Genomic DNA, 21,475 nt, shown 5'->3' with positions numbered 1-21,475 from the left:
TTTATAAATAGTGCCACAGAACTTTACATTTTCTGTCTTAGCTCACTCAAGTTGTTGCTGTGGAGAAAAACTCAGAGTGCTAGGATGTGGAATCTGATGAGTGGTCTTAATTCCATTCCTGATTCCAGGATTCCATTCCTGAAGTAGGTTGGGATTAATGAGGAACTACCATAGCTTCACTAAACCTAAATCTTAGTAGTTGAAACTAATATTTTCTAATGCATTTATGGTGATTGTAATTTTCAGACAAACCAAGCATGCCTGTAGTCTACTAGACTCTGTGAAAGAGCTGTAATAAATGTCCACTTACAGTTGAGTTCTATATTTGTGAGTGTTCTATGAAGTACCTGAAGCAAGAGGCACATTAAGTTAATGTGAACTTCTGTGTCCATACAGCATATGTTTTTTTCTCTGTATTATGCCATGTATACTGCCTATTCATTCTCTGCTATAACCAAATTTCTTTTGCTTATACACTACATACTCCTTATCATTGCACCTTGCAAATCTGACTAAGAGTGGGAAGAAATGAAGAAAAAGTCAACGGAGCGTACAGATAAGTCTGTTTCACCATTTAAACTTTGTCTGAGTGGCACCAACAATGCAACAAACCGTACCACTAGCAAGTTTATTGTGTGCAGTACAGAGGAAATGAACTTAGCAAGTACTTAGTGAGCAATAGTAGGTCTTGTGGAGTGAGAAGTCTTAGCTGTAAGCATCTGGGGGAGAAAGATGAAGTGACCAGTTTATACACTCACTGGTCAATGGACTGTAAAAAACACCTAACTGAGAACACTATCAATATTCACAATCCAACCAGAAGAATACTTTGATATCCCTCTGAGCATTACCTTGGATGGAGATAAGTGTGAGGATTTTCTAAATTCCTGTGGCCCTGAAGCCTTGGTTCCTGACATTGCTGTGTCCATGTCAACAATATACACTCACTTAGTACTTTATCTACTCACTTTGCACATTCACTAAAGATGTCCTAGGGGGTCCACAATTTATCAGCCCTATCCATACGTTTTTAAAGATATTAACTTTTCAGAAAACTCCAGTTTGTGTTCTCAAGGCTTATACTACTTACTCTAATGTTTGCTCTCATTCAAGAGAGCATCTTACATTACTTTTTCTTTTATTTTTATCTAACACATTACATCTCAACCATAATTTCCCCTCTCTCCACTCCTCCCAGTCTCTCCCTTACTTCCACTCTATCTCAGATCCATTCATCACTCATTTACCTTCAGAGCAGAGCGAGACCTCTCATGGGTATCAAACATACCTGGCCTAACAAGACACAATTAACACTAGACACAAACTCTAGTTTGGATAAGGCAGCTGAGTAGGTTAAAAGGGTCCCAAGCACAGGCAAAGGAGTCAATCACACCCTCATTCTCACTGCTGAAATGCCAACCTGCACAATCCTAAGTTAAATGCAGAAGACCTAGATCAGATACATGCAGGGTAAATGTTTGTAGCTTCAGTCTCTGTTAGCTTCTATAAGCCCTGTGTAGTTGATTCTGAATGCCTTCTTCTCCTAGTCTTCTGCTCTCTGCCTCCTACAGCCTTTCTTCTCCTGTCTTCTGTGGGATTTCCCCTTGTTCTGCCTAATGTTTGGATGTGGGTCTCTGTGTTTGCTCCCTCCCATCAGTTGCTGGATAATGCCTCTAATGGCTCTCTGATGACAATTGGGCTAGGTATTGATCTATCAGTAAAGTAGAATTTCATTATAAATTATGTCATTGACTTTTTTTTTGCCAGTCATGATTGGTTTTATCCTAAATCTTTGGGTTGTTCTGAATCTGGATCCTGGTTTTTATATGCTCTAGTTTGACATGGCTTTGATCTTTTGACAAAATAACATAAAGTGTGTTGATAAAGTGTGAAAATGCTGGTTTCATCATTGGCATCATCAAACAGAAAAGATTCAAATAGGTCATCTAAATTCCTGAACTGAATGATCTAACTTAATATAAGAAATTGGGCTAATGCCCAATAAACAATCCTTTGCAGAATTCATGTGGTGACTTCCACACTGCTAGTTGCTTTGATATATGGGATTTGACCTGTCATTCTTGAAGATTCTCTAGTTCCTTGTAAGAGCTATTTGAGTTCCTGCTGGAAAAACCCTTAAAAGTCAGGAGTTCTTAGACTACTGCTATAATATAGGAGAATGAGTTGGCGGACTATTTTTATTTTAATATTATTGAAGTTTTTGAACTTTTTCTTAAAGCTAACTATGTTGAACAATATTTGTTTAAAATTAGTGGAAAACAAAATAGCAATAGATTTTGTATTGTAACACAAGTCTATGAAAAGTCAAATGCTTTTCAAAAGAAATGCAATGGTGGTAATCAACTCAGTTTGTGTTTGAGATCCTAATATTTTACAAAGTACTGACAGACTCTACTAGATTAGGATTCATATGAGGTATTTAGCATAGATATTTTCCATGTTAACATCCATAAATCCTTGAATAAAGTAAAAGGAAACAAAGATATGTAAACATTTTAAGACAGGAGGGGGAGGGAGAAGCAGGGAAGATTTACAAAAGGTAGGGAAATTGAACAGCTTTGTGTAGCAGTGGGGGATGGTGAACTGGGAGTAGCTACTAGAAAGTCCCAGATGTCAGAGAAGAAAAAGGTTCCCAGGACCCAACAGGGATGACATTAGCCAAAATACCAAACAAAGAGGAGAGAGAACCTGTAGAAACCACATCCAGAGGTTATGCACTGCCTCCAGCTAAGGCAGGTGGCCACCCATCCATCTCAAAAATTTGAACCCAGAATTGTTCCTGTGTAAAGGAAATACAGGGACAAAGAGTAGAATAAAGACTGAAGGAAAGGCCATCCAGAGACTTTTCCATCTAGGGATCCATCCCATTTGCAGACACCAAACTCTGACACTATTGCTAATGCCAAGAAGCACTTGCTGACAAGAGCCTGGTATAGCTGTCCCCTGAAAGACTCTGATAGTGCCTAACCAATACAGATGCAGATGCTCACAGCCAGCCATTGAACTGAGCATGGGTACACCAATGGAAGAGTTAGGGGAAGGACTGAAGGAGCTAAAGAGGATTGCAACCCCATAGGAAGAACAACCTTATCAACTAACTGGACCACTCAGGGCTCCCAGGGATTAAACCACCAACCATGTAGGGACCTATGGCTCCAGCTACATATGTAGCAGAGTATTGCCTTACCTGGCATCAGTGGGAGAGAAGACCTTTGGTCCTGTGGAGGATTCATGCCCCCAGTGTAGGGAGATGCTAGGGAGGAGAAGTGGGAGTGGGTGGGTGGATGGTGTAGCATCCTCATAGAAGCAGGAGGAAGGGGATGAGATAGTTGGTTTGAAGAAAGAAAGCTTGGAAAAGGTACAACATTTGAAAAGTAAATAAATATAAATAAAATGACAAAAAATTTTCATAATAAAGCCAAGTACCAAATGTGATTAAATCACCATAACCCTTCATTTACATGATTGATTTTAGAATTGCATTCCACAGTTTTATTATATAGAATTCTGATATTCATATAGAAACGTTAAAATTACAAATATTTAAATTTAAAATTATAAAGATTGTTAAAAATTTTCAAAATAGGTACAGTGTAAAATTACATTTTATCAATCTTTACTCATATATTTTACAACAATTATTACGTTTAATTTAATGACATAAAGCAAGTATAACTAGTCTATTTGACTTTATGTAATTCTTAAAAATACATTGAAATATCTTAGTTTAGAAGATTCACATGGAAAAATCAAATCAATTTATTACTCATAGATATGCTATGATAATTTATTTGACATGTTACCTGTATTTATACATGTGACTTTGATTTTACATTTGAGTAATCATTTCTTTAACATTTAGTATATATTTTCAGACTCATGTGAGTTTAAATTTTAGTTCATTTTTTTCTTATTGTTATTTCTTGTTTCAGTAATTAAGAATCATGTAAGTCCATTGATGCTTGATGTTCAGGGATCTACTATCAGATTAAAATTACATAGTTTTATAATTAGTATTCATTTTAAATAGCATCTTATTAGTACTCTGAGTTTATCAGCAAAGAAACTTTTTGGTATACCTGACTCTTTCTTCTTAATTGTTCCTTTTTGAAACATCTTTTTAATTAAAATGTAGTTATGTCATTTTTCTTATTTTCCTTTTCCTTCCAGTGCTTCACATGGCCCCTGCTTCCTAGATTCTCTTCTAAAATTGATGTATTCTTTTTAATTTTTTTATACTCAGTCATACAGACACACAAACACACACACAGACTGACAGACAGACACATCCTCTTGCGTACATGCACATCCACACTCACTCATACACACTCACACATATACACTCACACAGACACACTTTCACACATTCACACTCAAACACATGCAGACACATACACTGACAGGCATAAACACATTTGCATTTATATCACAGATATGTGAAGTGAGGAGGACAATACAGAATTAGGAATCAGAATACCTCGGAGTAATTGAAGTATCAAAGAGAATTCAAGCTGAAATGCAGATGAGGATGGGATTGAAAAGCTCAGTTGCTTCTGAATATGTATTCTTTGCATTTATGCTGTCTTGATAAATCTTTTGCAAATTTCATTTTCTCACATTACTAACCAACAAACGTTTGTATTATAAATGTGTAGGTGTTTAGTACACACAAAGATCTCTATAAATTCTCCTTTATGTCTTAAGGAAGTTAACTTTGGAGTTCCCATTTAAGAATAAGGCTTTAATTTAATTAAACTTTAACTTTACTATAAAATATTTTTAAAGAATTTAGTATGCCAGTACAGTTTTATACCATATTCACTTTATTCTATCCTACATCCAACTTTTCATATTATCTCCAACTCCCTCTTGAACTCATGATTCATTCTTATAAGATTATTATTATTTTCTATCTATCTGTCTGTCTGTCTGTCTGTCTGTCTGTCTGTCTGTCTGTCTGTCTATCTATCATCTATCTACACTGTTTGTGTGTTTGTTTGTGTCTGTGTGTTTGCGTATATGTGAATAAGCTAAAAACCTTCTAAGTATACCTACTTTCACTTACTTATATTATGGGTGTTGTCCCTGAGAAAAGCCTATTCTCCATCTTTCAGCAGCCATTGACTACTTGTAACTCTTCCCCTAGGACTGGAGTCTTTTTTGTTTTTTTTTTTTTTTTTTTTTTTTGTATTGGTGATTTTGTTTACATTTCAAGTGTTATCCCCCTTCCTTGTTTCCTCTCTGAAAACCACCCATTCTACCCCTCTCCCACCTGTTTCCATGAGGGTGCTCCCCCTCACACCCACCCATTCCTACTTCACTGCCCTGGCATTTCCCTACACTGGGGAATAGAGCCTTCATAGGACCAAGGGCCTCTCTTCCCACTGATGCCATTCAATGCCATCCTCAACTACATATGTGGCTGAAGCCATAGGTTCCTGTATGTGTATTTTCGGTTGGTGGATTAGTCCCTGGGAGCTCTGAGGTGTCTGGTTAGTTGATATTATTGCTCCACTTATGGGATCGCACACCCCTTTAGCTCCTTCAGTCCTTCCCCTAACTCCTCCAATGGGGTCCCCTTTGCTCAGTCCAATGTTTGGCTGCATGCATCCGCATCTGTATCAGTAAGGCTCTGGCTAAGCCTCTCAGGAGACATCATATCAGTCTCCTGTCAGCAAGCGCTTCTGGGCATCAGCAATAATGTCTGGATTTGGTGAGTGCATATGGGGATGGATCCTACGTGGGGCAGTCTGTGGATGGCCCTTCCCTCAGTCTCTGCTCCAGTCTTTATCCCTGTATTTTCTTTACACAGGAGCAATTCTGGGTTAAAATTTTGAGAAGGGTGGATGGCCTTATCCCTCAACCAGGGGCTGTGCCTAACCTCTGAATATGGTCTCTACAGGTTCTCTCTCACCTTCCAAGGGTATTTCAACCAATGTCATCCCCATTGGGTCCCGGGAACCTCTTGTTTTCTTGGTGTCTATGACTTTCTTTTGGCTACCCCCAGTTCCCCATAACCCATTCCTACACATCATCTCAATTTCCTGACCCTCTGTACATCTCCCCTGTCTCCTTCCACAAGTGATCCTGCCCCCTTTCTTCCTCTCCTCTTCCTCTCTTCCTAGAAAGTCCCACCCACCATCCAACACTTATGATTATTTTGTTACCCCTTCTAAGTAAGACTGAGGCATCCAACTTTGGTCTTCCTTCTTTTTGACCTACATATATATCTTCTGTAAGTTGTATCATGGGTTTTCTGAGCTTTTTTCCTAATACCCACTTTTCAGTGAGTAAATATCACATGTGCTCTCTTGTGACTGTGTTACCTCACTCAGAATGTTTTCTAGTTCCATCCATTTGTCTGAGAATTTCATGAAGTCATTGTTTTTAATGCCTGAGTAGTACTCCATTGTGACAATGTACCACAATTACTGTATCCATTCCTCTGTTGAATGACATCTGGGTTGTTTCCAGCATCTGGCTATTATAAATAAGGCTGCTATGAACATAGTGGAAACGAAAATCCAGAACCACACTAGTAAACCAACTGGAGGTGCCATTGTGTAGACTTTTTTAGTTGAATGTAGTACTGACAACTCAAGGTAGCACCTTTTGTATGTTGTATGGATGACAATGACTTTCATCAGGTGTCCGGTTCTTATACTCATTCCTCTTCCATTTCAGTGATGTTACCTGAGTTTTAAGATACACACTTTTTAGAGTTGTGCTTGACATAGCTATTTATTCTCTACATTATGCACAGATATTGATTTCTGTAATAGATTCCATTTACTCCAACTACAAGCTTCTTTGATGAGAATTAAAAGCTACATGAGTACTGTATATAAAAGTAAACTTAGAATACTATTACAAACTATTTTAATTTAGTTTATTAACAATAACAGGCTCTCTCAGTGTGACTTCTGTAGGCAAAACTATTTTGATACATTAATAGTATCAGGAATAAATTCATCCCTACTAAGTGAGGCTTAAGCCCAATTAGATAGCTGTTGATTTCTCCCAAGATATGTTATTTACTCACAAGAAACTGTGCACTTTAGCTATCATACAGGTTTGGTCTTTGTCATGGTTTTCGGGTTTGAATAATGCATAAGAATGTTGCTTGCTTTTTACCTGTATCATGTTGCATTGCAACCTGTACTCCTTTGTGAACTAATCCTCAAGGAGGAGGCTCCCAGATAAAATTGAGGTTGATTCCTCCAAGCTTTGTGTCTGAACTGTGTGGTGTCTATAGCAATAGTGTCTTACTATCAATTTCTGGGATGCCTGTAAGGACGAAGTCAATAGCTTAATAAAAGATTTTAATCAGAACATAATCGCAACCTGAAGTTGGTAGAGTTGGTTATCATTTTGTTATTGCTATGCCCGTTATGTTCAGTGCCATGCCTTGTACTTATATACTGTATTGATATTCTCAAGGTGTCTTGTTCTTACTGATTTCAAGCTGTCTTCAGCTAATACATAGAAAAGTGACAGAATGTATAAAATCATCCATAACCACACCATTATACCAACTCATGGTGTCATTCACCACATTTTTGTATATTGTATAACTTCTTTTTATTATTTAAGCAAAATTACCCTTAAGTGAAGTTGTCCGGAAGCCTCATAGAAAGTTTTGATGAATGCTTCTTATATAATCCTTTATATTTGTATACATGTGTAGTGTCTGGATTTTTCTTCATCAGATAATGTGTTGTTCATTTTCTTCTCATCTAGCATTATTTATGAGCTAGACTCTTCTTATTCATCATAACAACAAATAGAATATTAAGCTACAGATTACATTAAGCTCCAACATTTGAATAGAAAGTTTATGTATAAATTGGAACTATAAAGATATTAGATATGATCATGTAGAATATAGAAGAATAGTTCCTCTTGCCTTGTGAAGCACAGAAGGTAGCAGCAATAATACATTTGCTATTTGTCCATATTTACTTATGCTATCTCAAGACTGCTTTATTGCTCATGGGTTAGGATAAATTCTTTTCACAGCAATATTGCCACTTAGTATTTATATGAAAGTGAAAGTATCAACTATAGACGTAGAAGGGTAAGTGTTTTATCATTCACACTTTAAACATTAGTGCTTATGTGTTCCGATGATTTCCACTTTACTTTTATTTCACACATACATTGTTTTTGCTCATAAAATAAAATGTGCAACCTCTACATGATAATAAACCTACTTTAAAGTCATGAGATTTCTGCTCCATACTGAATCTGTGTAATTGTTAATATATCTTTCATCATATCAGAATTTCAGAAATTCAGTTTTTTACCCTGTCTTAGTTAGGGTTTCTATTGCTGCAAGGAAACACTGTGTCCAAAAAGCAAACTGGGTCTGAAACGTTTTATTTGGTTTATACTTACATATCACTATCATTAAAGGAAGTTAGGACAGAAGCTCAAACAGGGCAGGAACCTTGAAGCAGGAGCTGGTGCAGAGGGTACAGAGAGGTTCTGCTTACTGAGTTGCTTCTCACAGCTTAAACAGCCTGCTTCTTTCTTTTAATTTTGCATAAAACTTCAAATTTAATAACATGCTTTCAATTTTTCTTCTTCTTTTTTTATTTGTTCTTTAACCTTTTTTTAGATCTAGTTCAAGGGGAGGCCTCAAGGCCTGACACTATTACTCATGCTATGGTGTGCTTACAGACAGGGGTCTGTCATGACTGACCCCCTGAAAGACCCAACAAGCAGCTGAAAGAGTCAGATTCAGATATTTACATTCAAACAGAGGACAGAAGGACAGAAGCTGCTGACCCGTGTAGTTGAATTAGGGAACAGCCTGCTCCTTATAGAACCCCAGACCACCGATCCAGAAATGGTAAAAATAATGGGCTAAGCACTTCAGCATATCAACCACTAACAATGAAAATATCCTACAGGCTTTCTTACAGCCTGATCTTATGAGGACATTTTAGATAACTTTAATTTGAGTCAATTTGATAGAAATCTATCCAGCACATATCTCAACCAACAATTCCACTCACAAATAGTATTATTTTTCTCTTTATGTTTTACACCCTTTCCAATTCTTATATTATTTTCCTATGTTCTTAAAATTTTATTTTTTCTATATTTTACACTTATAAACGGAAGGAAGGGCATTTTCTCAGCAATCACTGATATTTCCTCAAAGAATTTTTTATGTAATCTCAAATCTTTAAAATGGGTAAATAGAAATTATTCTAGTTCATGTTAAAGTCATAACAAATGTTTATGGCACTGGCTTAACTACATGTGTTTTTCTAATTAAGTTTGTTTTCAAGAAACATATTGCAGTTGCCCAAGAACAGAGCAAGGCTGGATCTTTAAGGAATCAGTAAGTATATCTGTCATATTTGTATTACATGTTTTCTTTCAAATGCAGAGAGAGCAACAGAGAGACAGAGACCTACACACACACACATAAACATACATACACACACACACACAGAATGAGAGAGGGAGAGAGAGAGAAAAAGAAAGAAAGAGAGAGAGAGGTATAAGGATGCTGTTTAGAAGAAGGACTATTAGAAGCAGAGAAGTAGGGTCAAGGAAGGTGAATGGAGCCGAATATGAATGAAGCACATTCATTAATGTAAAAATTAAACTCATTATTTTCTACAATAAGAAATTAAAATAATATTTAAAAATTAAATATTAAAAATATTAAAAAAATAAAAATCTTAGGAAAACAAGTTTGAAAAAATGAGTTCAAGGTCAGGATATCAGGGAAGTCAAATTTAGAGTCGGGGCCTATCTCTTCCGAACTATTTAGTCGATATAGAAATTGTCTTTCTTCTTGTGCAGACTTTTGAGAAGCCAATGTTCCACTGTCTATTGGAAATCCCTCTCTATCTCTGGATTGGTTTGGACAGTGTGTGCGTGTTTGTGTGTGTGTGTGTGTGTGTGTGTGTGTGTGTGTGTGTGTGAGCGCATGTGTGTTTACTTTTGAGTATACATTTGTGTGATAACCAATTTATATTGTGTTTAAAATGTTTACTAGTTTATAGGTGAATATAATAAAGAACTTTCTAAATATAAGATGCTAATATTCAACAAGCTTATTCTGTTTCAAAATGTGTTTATAGTTGGTATTATTATTAATTCACAGTGGCTATTTTGTGATAATAATGTTCCCCAAATCAGAAATCAAACATCATTATTTAATTCTTTCTCTTTTTGACTCTGCATCCAATCTATCACATGCTCATTCAAGTCTACCTTCGAATCATGATGCAAATTACCTCTCTTTTCCTATCTTTCATTGTTCTTTCTCGCAGGCTAACATCATTCATCTCTGTCCTAAACTATCTCATATTATGAATATGTAAATGCTTTGGATTTCTCTTTCCAACTGTATTCCTTTTATGGAATGAAAGATTATCTTTCAGCAGTCAACAACAATCTTAACTAGTTACTTCACAAAGCTAAAACTAGTAGCAATGTGGAATTTTTTTAGAGTGAATTAAAGTTCTTCATATAAAAAAAACAATGAGGAACATGCAGCAAAACTAACTGGAATTAATCATTATATATACACCATGCTTAACAAGGAAAAGGCAAATATTTTACCTGTCATCTTAAGCATTATGTGTGGTTCTACACTGATTCAGAATAGTTGCAGGCATTTTATGATGAATTCCAAAGCCTGGGACACACAAGCCTCTGTTTACCTTCTTAGTTTGTCCCACTTACTGTGCCTTAACATATTAAAATATAGTCTAATTAATAGCTCTTTACATGTCTAGTAGTCCTTTAGACATTAACTTCCTTTTCATAACTCAAAATAAAGCCATAAAAAACACCATTGTTATTACCTAACACCTAAAAATTAAAATATAAGTGCTTAGATTAAATTGACCCTGAAAGTCTCAGCTCATAAACTTATCTTCTCCACAATACCAGTATCTTCTCTCAATCCTGACCTTGGATTTATTAAAGAAAATTAGCCAGGAGGCAATTACTGAAAAACTGAATGTTCCAAGAAGTTAGTAGATATTGGAAGTTTGAGAGCTATGAACTCCTGTAAATATATTATTTATCCTATATGACTTGTAAATATATTATTTGCTCAGCTAGGTTTGCAGTATGAAAAACTGAAAATTAAAGGTAGCTTGAATGCCTGGGCTTGAGTTTCTATTATTATTCAAAAATGATTAACTATATTTTATCTTGAAGTCTATAAAAATTATTGGTATTGTGTTCTACTCTTGTCAAATTGCATGATCCCATATAGATCTGAACCTGGAATGCTTATCTAGTGCTATGTCTGCTGTATCAAATATGTTGGCATCTAAACTTTAGGGAAGATGGGATTCTAATTCTGCATTTCGTATTTCTGCATTATGTTGATTTCAGCGTATTTTTACCATGAAATGAGTACACATGTTGCTACTCTACTACTATTCTTCATTGTATATTTTCTTTGTGCATAAATTTGTTGATGCCAGATATTTGTGATTAAGTCTGTTGATGATGTCAGATACTCAAACTTAGATGTATATTATATGATTTGTATCACATACACTTCATTAATTCATTTTTAGTCAAGCTATTCCATTTAAATCCTTTTAATAAGCAAATATGTAGACCTATCACTCATACTTCAAGAATTAAGATCACTCATCTCCAAAACATATCTTGAGTTATTATTGAGTACAGGAAATATTTTGAGAAATATTTAATTTCACTAATCTTTCTTGGGAGTAGGATAGAAATTGAAGTCAGTGGTTTCTAGTGCTCCATCTTCTAATTTCTTTGTCTTAAGTAAATGTTCTCAGTCACTTAAAATATAAATTTTCCTTCCTAGCAGTATCCCCAGCTGCTTATCTTAGATCATGTCTACTTTCCTGCTTCAAAACAACTCTTTTGTTCCCTGAAGCAAATGTGTTTTTTATCAACTTAGTGATATTTGGTAAACACATAATATTTTGTGCTAGCACTGTGAATTAAGGAATTCTGAGCAGTATGAAAGAAGCTGAGTGCTCATCACAGAGCTGTGAGTGCTTGAAGGTACTGCCAGAAAAAAAAAATGAAACAACATTTCGTGGAAGAAAATTACTACAGTTAAGAATTAACTATTAATGACAAATCGACAGACAAGAAAATGTCTTGAACATTCAAGGACTGTTGTCGTTGGTACTTTGAAAATGGATCAGCTTTTAAAATTCAACAGATCCAAGCATGATAGTAATTCATAACTCTGCACAACTTCAACCTGAATTTATAACATTTTGAGATTTTTAAAATGTACAAAACTATAGTTCCATAATCATATTTTCTCTCAAGGACTGCTTTTAGCATTTGATTAGGCTCCTGACGATAACATTTCTCTGAAAGTCTTCGTAGAAGGTCAGACTCTGAGAACAGCAAATAGAGTATAATGGGTAATGGTATTTATCAGCTACTTCTCCTGTTATTTGTTTGCCAAAAGTGGTTTCATCCTATCATTTACATAACTGGGGATCATTAGCATACAGGTTTGCAGTGTTTCAGTAAAATGGAAGGGGAGAGAGAAAGTGAATAAAACCAATTTACTTATAAAATGATAAAATGTAGAAGTGTATTTCCCCCAAATATGACATTCTTTGAACTCATCTTTTCATGCGTTCCATTTTTAAGGCTCTTTGAAAAGAGACCTGTGAGTTGCAGTAAAATTGCTTGAGTGGTTAATGTGCCATCAGATATTCTTTATTCAATCTTCTACTTAAGAACTTCAGGATAAGTATAATTATGCTAATAACAGGTTTCTACCAAGTTTTTACCATGACCCTTTCTAAGGGCTTATAGTATTTTATGTGACCACACTGAATGAACTGTTGAGATGGTCTTTGGAAGAATGCATATTTATGAGTTTCTATTATGATTTCATGATTCCCGGAAAAAGTGGGAAATATCAATCTACTTACTAGCCTCTCTAATAATTGAGTATAAAGTTTCCTAGGCTAAATAATAAATGACATATAAAGATTAATATACACATAATTGAAAAGTTAATGTAAGCTTTTTTTAACATGCCCAACAATATTATCATACATTTTCTCACTCAAGAGTTTTCACTCAAATGTACAAAAATTGAGTTGAAAATTGAGAAGACAAAGAGTTATAGAAGTTACTATTATTTCAGGTGAGTATTGTGTGATAATTCTTGGGTAAGCATGAACAGATGTCTACTTACTGTATATAGTAAATTGATGATAGACTAAAAAACGGATACCACCAAAGTCTATCTCAGTGAACTAATGAGCTTATTAGAATTAATTGTAGAAGCAAGTGTAAAGGGTTAGTTAAAGGAATATTACTAACTCAAAGGCACCTTCATTGTCAAAAGCTTGTCCTTGCATGAGTGCTGACTCATGAAAGTTGGAAACCTAGAGTTCAGACCATGACTGACAGGTGGCTTCTCCTTTATTCAGTTGTCCTTATTCCTTATATAAATTTGGTGAAGGAAAGGCATCGTATATTTGGTAATTTTCATGACCTTCCTAAGACACATAAATTGTTATTTCTTGAATATTAATGAGACTCTCATTACAACTTCCTAAGTGATAAGTAAGTGTAATTGTTAAATAATTGCTTTAGATCAATTAATATAATTAGGTAATATCTTCTTGTTGTGGTATAGCATGACTGAGTTCCATGAAGCAAACAATTTGCATATAAGGAATAATTATCATAGTCATGTTTTGTGATTATTCCATTCATTGATAAATCAGCTTTGTTAACATTTTGCTCACAAATTTATCAGTCCATTAATTAGATCAATTGATCTACCATTTGCTATAATGTTTTCTTTTTAATATAATGCTGATTTCATGAAACGTGGAGAGAGGAGTTCATGATTTTTTTTGGATAAATTTGTATGGAATTGGAGTTAACTTTTTAAAAATATCCACTGAAATACTACAGAGAAATAATATAGTTCCTTCTATTGTCTTCTTGGTCTCTTTTAAAAATAAAGATCACAATTCTGTAATGGTTCCTGATCATTCAATTATTAATTTCATTTGATTTCAGTTTGTGTTTCATGACATTCAAACAATTAAGACATTTGTTCTATTCTGTTAACGTTCTATTTTCACTATCCATCATTATCCACACACTCCAAAGACCTGGGTAAGGACCATGTGTCCCTCCAGCCTTTTTGACCTTTATTTACACACCCATTTCTGGAAGGGAACCTCCAACTTATGCTATTAATCCTATCCATCTCTACCCAGAGTACATGTTCCGAACACTATCCAGGGAGTCTAGAATTTCCAGCCCCAGCTCAGTTCTGCTCACATCAACCAGCTCTACTCATCTTGTCCCCTTTCTAGGCAAACATGCACACACACACACACACACACACACACACACACACACACACACACACCCATAACTACACCCATCCTCACTACTTTACTTCCTCACTTTGTAAAATGGATAGTAGACCAACACCAGCAACTGTGCCCATTTTGAAATTTAGCTGTGGACCACATACCTTGCTCCTGCCTTCCCCTTCTGCTGTACCCTGCCCCTCTTCTTTAGGTAGGATCCAAATGCACATGACCAGTTTCAGCCACACAAACTTTATCTAAACTCCTGAGCACCTTCTTCAGACTTTTCACGATTGGCTGCTAAAATTCTGTAATACTAGAAAATGTCTACTCATGAGCTTATAAATCATAATTTTACTGAGCTGAGCTGGGACTACTCCTGCAACCCCAATTTAACACCAACACTGGATTTTCACAAAGACTGAATCCTAAACCTCTCACAGCTGATCAATGACCTGACAAGTTTGGGTTAACAGGATATAAAGCTTCAAACTCCCACTCAACATTTAAATACAATAAACAGTAACAACAGTAACTCAATATGTGTAGATCTCATTACAAATGTATAGATATGAATAACCAAAACAATAAGTACGATGGCAAGTTAACACTCCTGTGCTAACATACTAGAAGAAAATTAGAGAAAAGCTCAAAAGTGTCATTTTCCCTGAGGTAACTGAAAGCCAGAAGGATAAGCAACACATGTTTTCTCTAATTTGCATATTATATGTGGAATACTAATAGAGGTCAAGAAATTACAATGGAGCTGTGGTGAGGGTTTCTTAATGTATAGGAGAAACAATGTGAACACATAATGTGTTGAAAGTGAATAATAGATTACAAAGAGTTAATTTGTCATGGAGGAGAGCAGGGTAGAGTAGAGGAAGGAGTTTGTGGAGGATAAGTGAATAAAGGTGATTGGAAAAAGAAACATGGAAATATAATATTGTAGGAGCTTTGTGTGTGTAGGTGTGTGTATGTGTATGTGGTGTGTGTGTGTGTGTGTGTGTGTGTGTATACATATCAATGTGAGCCAAGAGACAAGAAGGAAAAAAGAGAAAGTGAGAGAAAGAAAAAGCGAGAAAATAGACTATAACAGAGTAATAGCCAAATAAAAAGCCAAGTGTAGTTATTGTTACTTCTTGTTTTCCAGTGAGTTCAGTGACTTCCCACAGACCTCTCACACTTAAAGAGCTATTTCCATTGTTCTTGGTTACCTTCCAGAGCTTGGTTAGAAAACTTTATTGTTTGAAGACACCATATACTTGAAACAAGGAGCATGGCAAAAATCAAGCTGTTATTAAACTGGAAGCCATTTTACAACTTCTTAGCTTTCACATTGTTTGTTAACCATGGTACACCCCACAGAACTGAAGAAGTTAAACAAGAGGGAAGGGCCAAATGAGAGTGCTTCAATCCCACTTAGAAGGGGGAACAAAACACTCATGGGAGGCAAATGGAGGTAGGAACCTGAATGGAAGGGCATACTGGGAGGGGAGAGAGGGCCAGGAACATGTATGGCTGGGGACAGAAGGGAATCCCAGAGGAACAGGAGAATAAATGGAAATATGCAGCTCCCAGGAGTCGAGGTTAGTAGTTGGGGGAAACTTCTAGAAAACCCCAGAGCCATAGGATATGAGATGTTCGCAGGACTCAATGTGGGTAACCTTAGCCCCAAATGCACAACAGTAGGGAGATGAAATCTGAAGAGTCCACCCCTAGCATTTAGACATGACCCCTAATGGAGGGATGAGGACACCAACCCGCCTTCAAATTTTTTGACTGAGAATTGTTTCTGTTGGAAAGAAATACAGGGGCAAAAACAGAGCAAAGACTGAAGAAATGGCTGATCAGTGGCCAGTCCAACTTTGGATCCATCTCACGAGTGGGCACCAAACCCTGACACTGTTACTGATTCTATGTTGTACTTGCGAACAGAAGCCTAGCATGACTGTCCTCTGAGAGGCTCTACAAGAAACTGACTGAGACAGATGCAGATACTTACAACCAGCCATTGGACTGAGGTTGGGGACTACTCTGGAAGAGTTATGGGAAGAAGTGAAGGATGTGAAGGAGCTTGCAACCCCATAGGAAGACCAACAGTGCCAACTAATCTGGACCCCTGGCAGCTCCCAGAGACTAAGCCACCAACCAAAAAACATACACAGTCTGGTCAGAGGCCACTGGCACATATCCAGCAGAGGACCGACTGCCTTGTCTGGCTCCAATGGGAGAGGATATGCCTAATCTTTAAAGACCTTATGCCTGAGAGAAAGGGGATGCCTGGGGAGAGCACCCTCAGAGGTGAAGGGGAGGTGATGGGGTGAAGAACTCTGGGAGGGGACCAAGGTGAGGGGTAACATTTGGGATATAAATGAATTTTTTTTTTAAAAAAGGAAAATGTGGGGGCACAGTTAAGAGTAAGGAGTTGTGCATTACTATAAGTAAATATTATCTAGTTACACAACTGGGAAGCTGTACATAGGAGCTGAAATCAGTTGTTAAAGCCTGCGTAAAACTTGTGAAAACCCAAGCCAACCAAGTTGCAGCACAAAGAGGGAGTTGAGCACACAATCCGCACCAAACCTTGGAGCTGTTGCTTACTGTTAGCTGCCTTGAGAGGGAACGCCACCTTTCTCTCAGTCTCCTCACTGCTTAACTGGCCACTCACCAGTGGAAGACTACACATTTTGACCGCACAAATTGGCCTTGAAGTATTGAAGTAGGAAAAAAAAATACTGTTCGGTAAGTAGTGAAGGGTTATGGGTTTGTGAAGACTGTGACACTGAAAGTTACCAAAACATAACAGGTGAAATTCTCAAAGAACTAATAGAAAAGAAAAAAATTATTGAAAAAAATATAAAAGCAAGTGTAAGTTTGCCAAAATAGTTTAAATAAATAGAAAATTTCTCATCTTTGTGAAAGCTGGAGGCTTATTTGTAGCTTTACAATGATGATAATACGTCTTCTCTATTACTTCTCAAGTTCTATTTTACCATTTCTGCTGCATCCTGTGAATATTAAAGGTTCTCCTTTATTCAGTTCTATTTTAAAATTCATTTCTTGACTTTCTTTGACCTTTTAGGGTTTTTTATAAAATTATATTTTCATTTCAAAATTTAAGTAAGTGCTTTCTATTATTAATTTCTATTCATTATGATCAGTTCTCTGATTTCAACTCCTTTTAATTCTTTGTGTGTATGTGTGTGTGTATGTGTGTGTGTGTGTGTGTGTGTGTGTGTATTTGTTTTCATTTGTCTGGGTTTTTGTTGTTTGTCTGCTTGTTTTGTTCTTTTGCTTGATGTAGAGTATTATCAATTTTGGTAAATGCTTTAGGCTTTTGGCCTTATGTTCATTCTACCTTTGGTGGTGGAATCTCAATAAGCATTAAATAGTCCCAGTTAGTGGTACAAAGTATACATTAATTGGTTTTCAGCATGGGATTTTTATGTACTGTCAAGAATGGGTGTCAAGGTTCCCAAGTAACTGTGTGTTCTACTTCATCCCTCTTATAATTCTGTTCATCAGAGGCATTTTAAAGCTGTGTTAGCTAGTCTACACTATTTAGAATAGCTCTGTCTGCTATATCCGTTCTTTCTTTCATCATTATGTGATAGCCCCATTAATCAGTATTAATTTGTGAGCAATGTTATGCTGTTACCCCCACACTATTTAAAGTGTTTATATTGTTTTTGTGATTAATTTGTCATCTTGTTAAAATCAAATCTGTTTTTGTATCATTTAATTTAGTTTCTTTGATAGACAAAATTTGTTTTTTTTTTCTTTAATATTTTTAAACAAACATGAGTAGTAAATCTCTGTCATTTAAATGGTGCATTTCAACTATTCACATTTAAAATAAATGCTGAATGATATGTGGGCTTAATTCAGCCATGGTATAGTTTTGCTTTATGTTTTCCACCTGTATTTTTTCTTGGCTTCTTATTAATTACTTGTGTTTTGTTTTTTAAATTATACTTTTTTTGTTTTTATAAGGTGTTCTTAGTCTGGTGTTTTACATTCTCACTATAAGTTTTTATGAAGTACAATGCACATACGTAATTTATCACGATTGGCTTATTGCTAGAGAAACATCATTTCTCTTTTTCCTCCTTATCTTTGTAACTTCTACATGTTGAAATTATGTCCTAAACATGCACAGAGTAACACAATAGGAATTTTTTTCATATTAGCTGTGAGTTTTAAATTTCATACATTGAGTGAATACCTATTATTTTTATCTGTTTTTACTTATTTTGTTGTGGTTCAATACACCTGGGCTTTGTAGCTGCTGCAGCAAGTGAATTAACCAACCAGTATACAATCAGTATAATGGTAGTTTCCAAGTTCTAGGTCATTTGAGTAAAATTAGTTAGGATTTTACTATTCATTTTATTTAGGCAGATTTTGTCCCTGTTGTTGACTACTAAACTGTAAAACACTCTATTTATAATGTCAGGATATGTAGGGTGTAAAGTAAAAATCCAAGACACATAGAAATTTCCACTCGAGTCCCAATTCTCCATCCTAACCAGTACTTTGATGCTATTTTCAAAATATATTTGTTCTTGCCTTTTAATAATAGTCAAGATTTTAAATAATTAAAAAAGTAGATAAAATATTTTACACAACCTTAGTCTCAATTGACAGTATATTTAATGCATATTTTGGTACAGAAATCATAGGACTATATTTTCTTCATGTAAACCATTACACAGACCAGGTTTATCCTGATCATTGTCATTTAGCCTTCCATTGCAGCCGTCACCTTATTCTCATGTCACTTCCCGTTCTCATTTCAAAATTCCTACTTCTATGTAGTTTGTGCACATTCAAAAGCCATGAGTATTTGTCCTTATGAGCCTGATTGATTTTATTTAATGTATTAACCTATTCTTCTCAGTTTAGTGCAAATGCTGTAATGTTGTCCCTAGTGATAGCTGACTATGACTGTTATAAACACGATTATATACTAGATTTAGTTGCATATGTACCTATGAGTTGGATCATATGGTAGTTCTATTTTTATTCTTTTGAGATTCATCTATATTCATTTCCATAATGGCCACATTTACCACACACTAACAAGAGCATTTTTTTTTTTGTCTTACTGTATCTTATTTTGTCCTGTTTGACTGTGGTCTCTTAGAACACTGCTCTTTCCTGAAGAGCAAACAGGAGAGTGGATCTGGGAGGGAAGGGGAGAGGAAATTGTGGTCAGGACATATTGTATGAGTAAAGAACCTATTTTCTTTCTTTTTTTTAAATTAGATAATTAGATATTTTCTTATTTACAATATCTTCTTTCTCAGGTTCTCCTCCAGAAAAAAAAAAAAAAGAAAGAAAAGAAAAGAAAAGAAGAATCTCCTGTTCCCTCCCACCTCCCCCGCTCACCATCCCACCCCCTCTTGTTTACTGGCCCTGGCATTCCCCTACACTGGGGCATACAACCTTCACAGGGCCAAGGTACTCTCCTCTCATTGATGACAGGCTTGGTCATCCTCTGCTATACCCATTCTTCTGGAGCCATCAGTCCCCCCATGTGTACTCTTCAGTTGGACTTTTAGTCTCATCCATTGCACTGAGTACAGAGTCCTCAATGAAGGAGCTAGAGAAAGGACCCAAGGAGCAGAAGGGTTTGCAGCCCCTTAGGAGGAATAACAATATGAACTAGCTAGTACCCTCAGAGCTCCCAGGGACTAAAACTCAAACCAAAGAAACTATTTTCAGTAAAAAAAAAAGATTTCCTTTTGTCTCATGTTTGGCAGCCTTTGTAGTTGTCCTTCTCCTTGATGACAGACAACCTTTGTAAATGGTATGGAAAGAAGCTTAATGTTTTAATGTGTACTTTCCTGAGGGCTTATATATTTCATCATACTTATTGGACATTTGAACCTTTGTTTAGGAGCATATATTCAATTCATTTGTTTTATTCATTTTACAATAGTTTGGGTATTTCTCTTTTGTTGTGCTTCATAAATTGTAGATTCTATTGTCTTGTCAGATATATTGTTGGAAAGACAGTTTTTCATTTTGTAGGATATCTTGTTCATTCTGCTGATTACTCTCTTTGCTGGACAGGTCTTTTGTTTCCATGTAATCACATTTGCCAAATACTGCTTTTATTTTCTATGTTATTGGAGTTTTATTCAGAAAGTCTTTGTTTATGTCTATATGTTAAAGAATTTAATCTTGCCTTCATCTAACAATTTCATGGTTCATGTCCTACATTAAAGACTTTTATCCATTTGGCATGACTTTCTTTCTACAGAATGAGAGATATCAGTTTAGTTTTATTCCTTTATATATGGAATGCCAAGTCCCTTCAGCAGCATTTCTTCAACATACTTGGCTTTATCCAATGTAAGCATTTAGGTGCTTTGCTACGAACCAGATGAAATGATTGCTTGAGTTTATCTCAAAAATCTCCATTTTATGTCAGTGGTTGCTGGGTCTGATTCTTGTGTCTGTTGTATGTAGTTCTCTATTATCTACTAGTATACAATAGACACTAGATATTTTTTATTTCAAACTCATTAAAAGACGAAATAAAACTTGTTACACAAAATTTCACCCATTTGAATACTGCAAATAGAAAACTTTAAAACATGAAGAACAGTCAGCCTATTTACTCTAATTCTTGTTAACTGATTAATGACATTTCCCTCCTAATTGAAGTTTTCTTCTAATAAAGATACTAGTTTGTAGTTTACTATAGTTATTACTTTCTTAAATTAATAGAAAAGTAAATAACAAAAACATGAATATTATCTAAATAATAGAAGTGTTATTTAGGTCAAAGACTTAATAGTATGATTAAGGGCTTATAAGAATAGTAAACAGGAGCCTCCAGTGAGAGCTGCCATCTTCTCTCAGGTGAGTTCCTAAGCCGGGAGCAGTCAGCAGGGAGGCACAGACCCCAAGAGTCGCAGGGGAGCCACCGGGTGGCAGGGACAGGATCCTCTCAGCTTCCAAGTGGCAGAGGTGGATCAGCGACCTTAGCTGCCCCTCCCTTGCACGAGGAGGGTCTGCCTCCAGGGATCGCTTTGACCCGGAGGCTCCAGTGAGAGCCTCCATCTTCTCTCCAGTGAGTTCCTAAGCCAGGAGCAGACAACAGAGAG

This window comes from Mastomys coucha, unplaced genomic scaffold (assembly GCF_008632895.1).
Source record: "Mastomys coucha isolate ucsf_1 unplaced genomic scaffold, UCSF_Mcou_1 pScaffold9, whole genome shotgun sequence".
Lineage (NCBI taxonomy): Eukaryota > Metazoa > Chordata > Mammalia > Rodentia > Muridae > Mastomys > Mastomys coucha.
Note: the sequence above shows the minus strand (reverse complement) of the source record.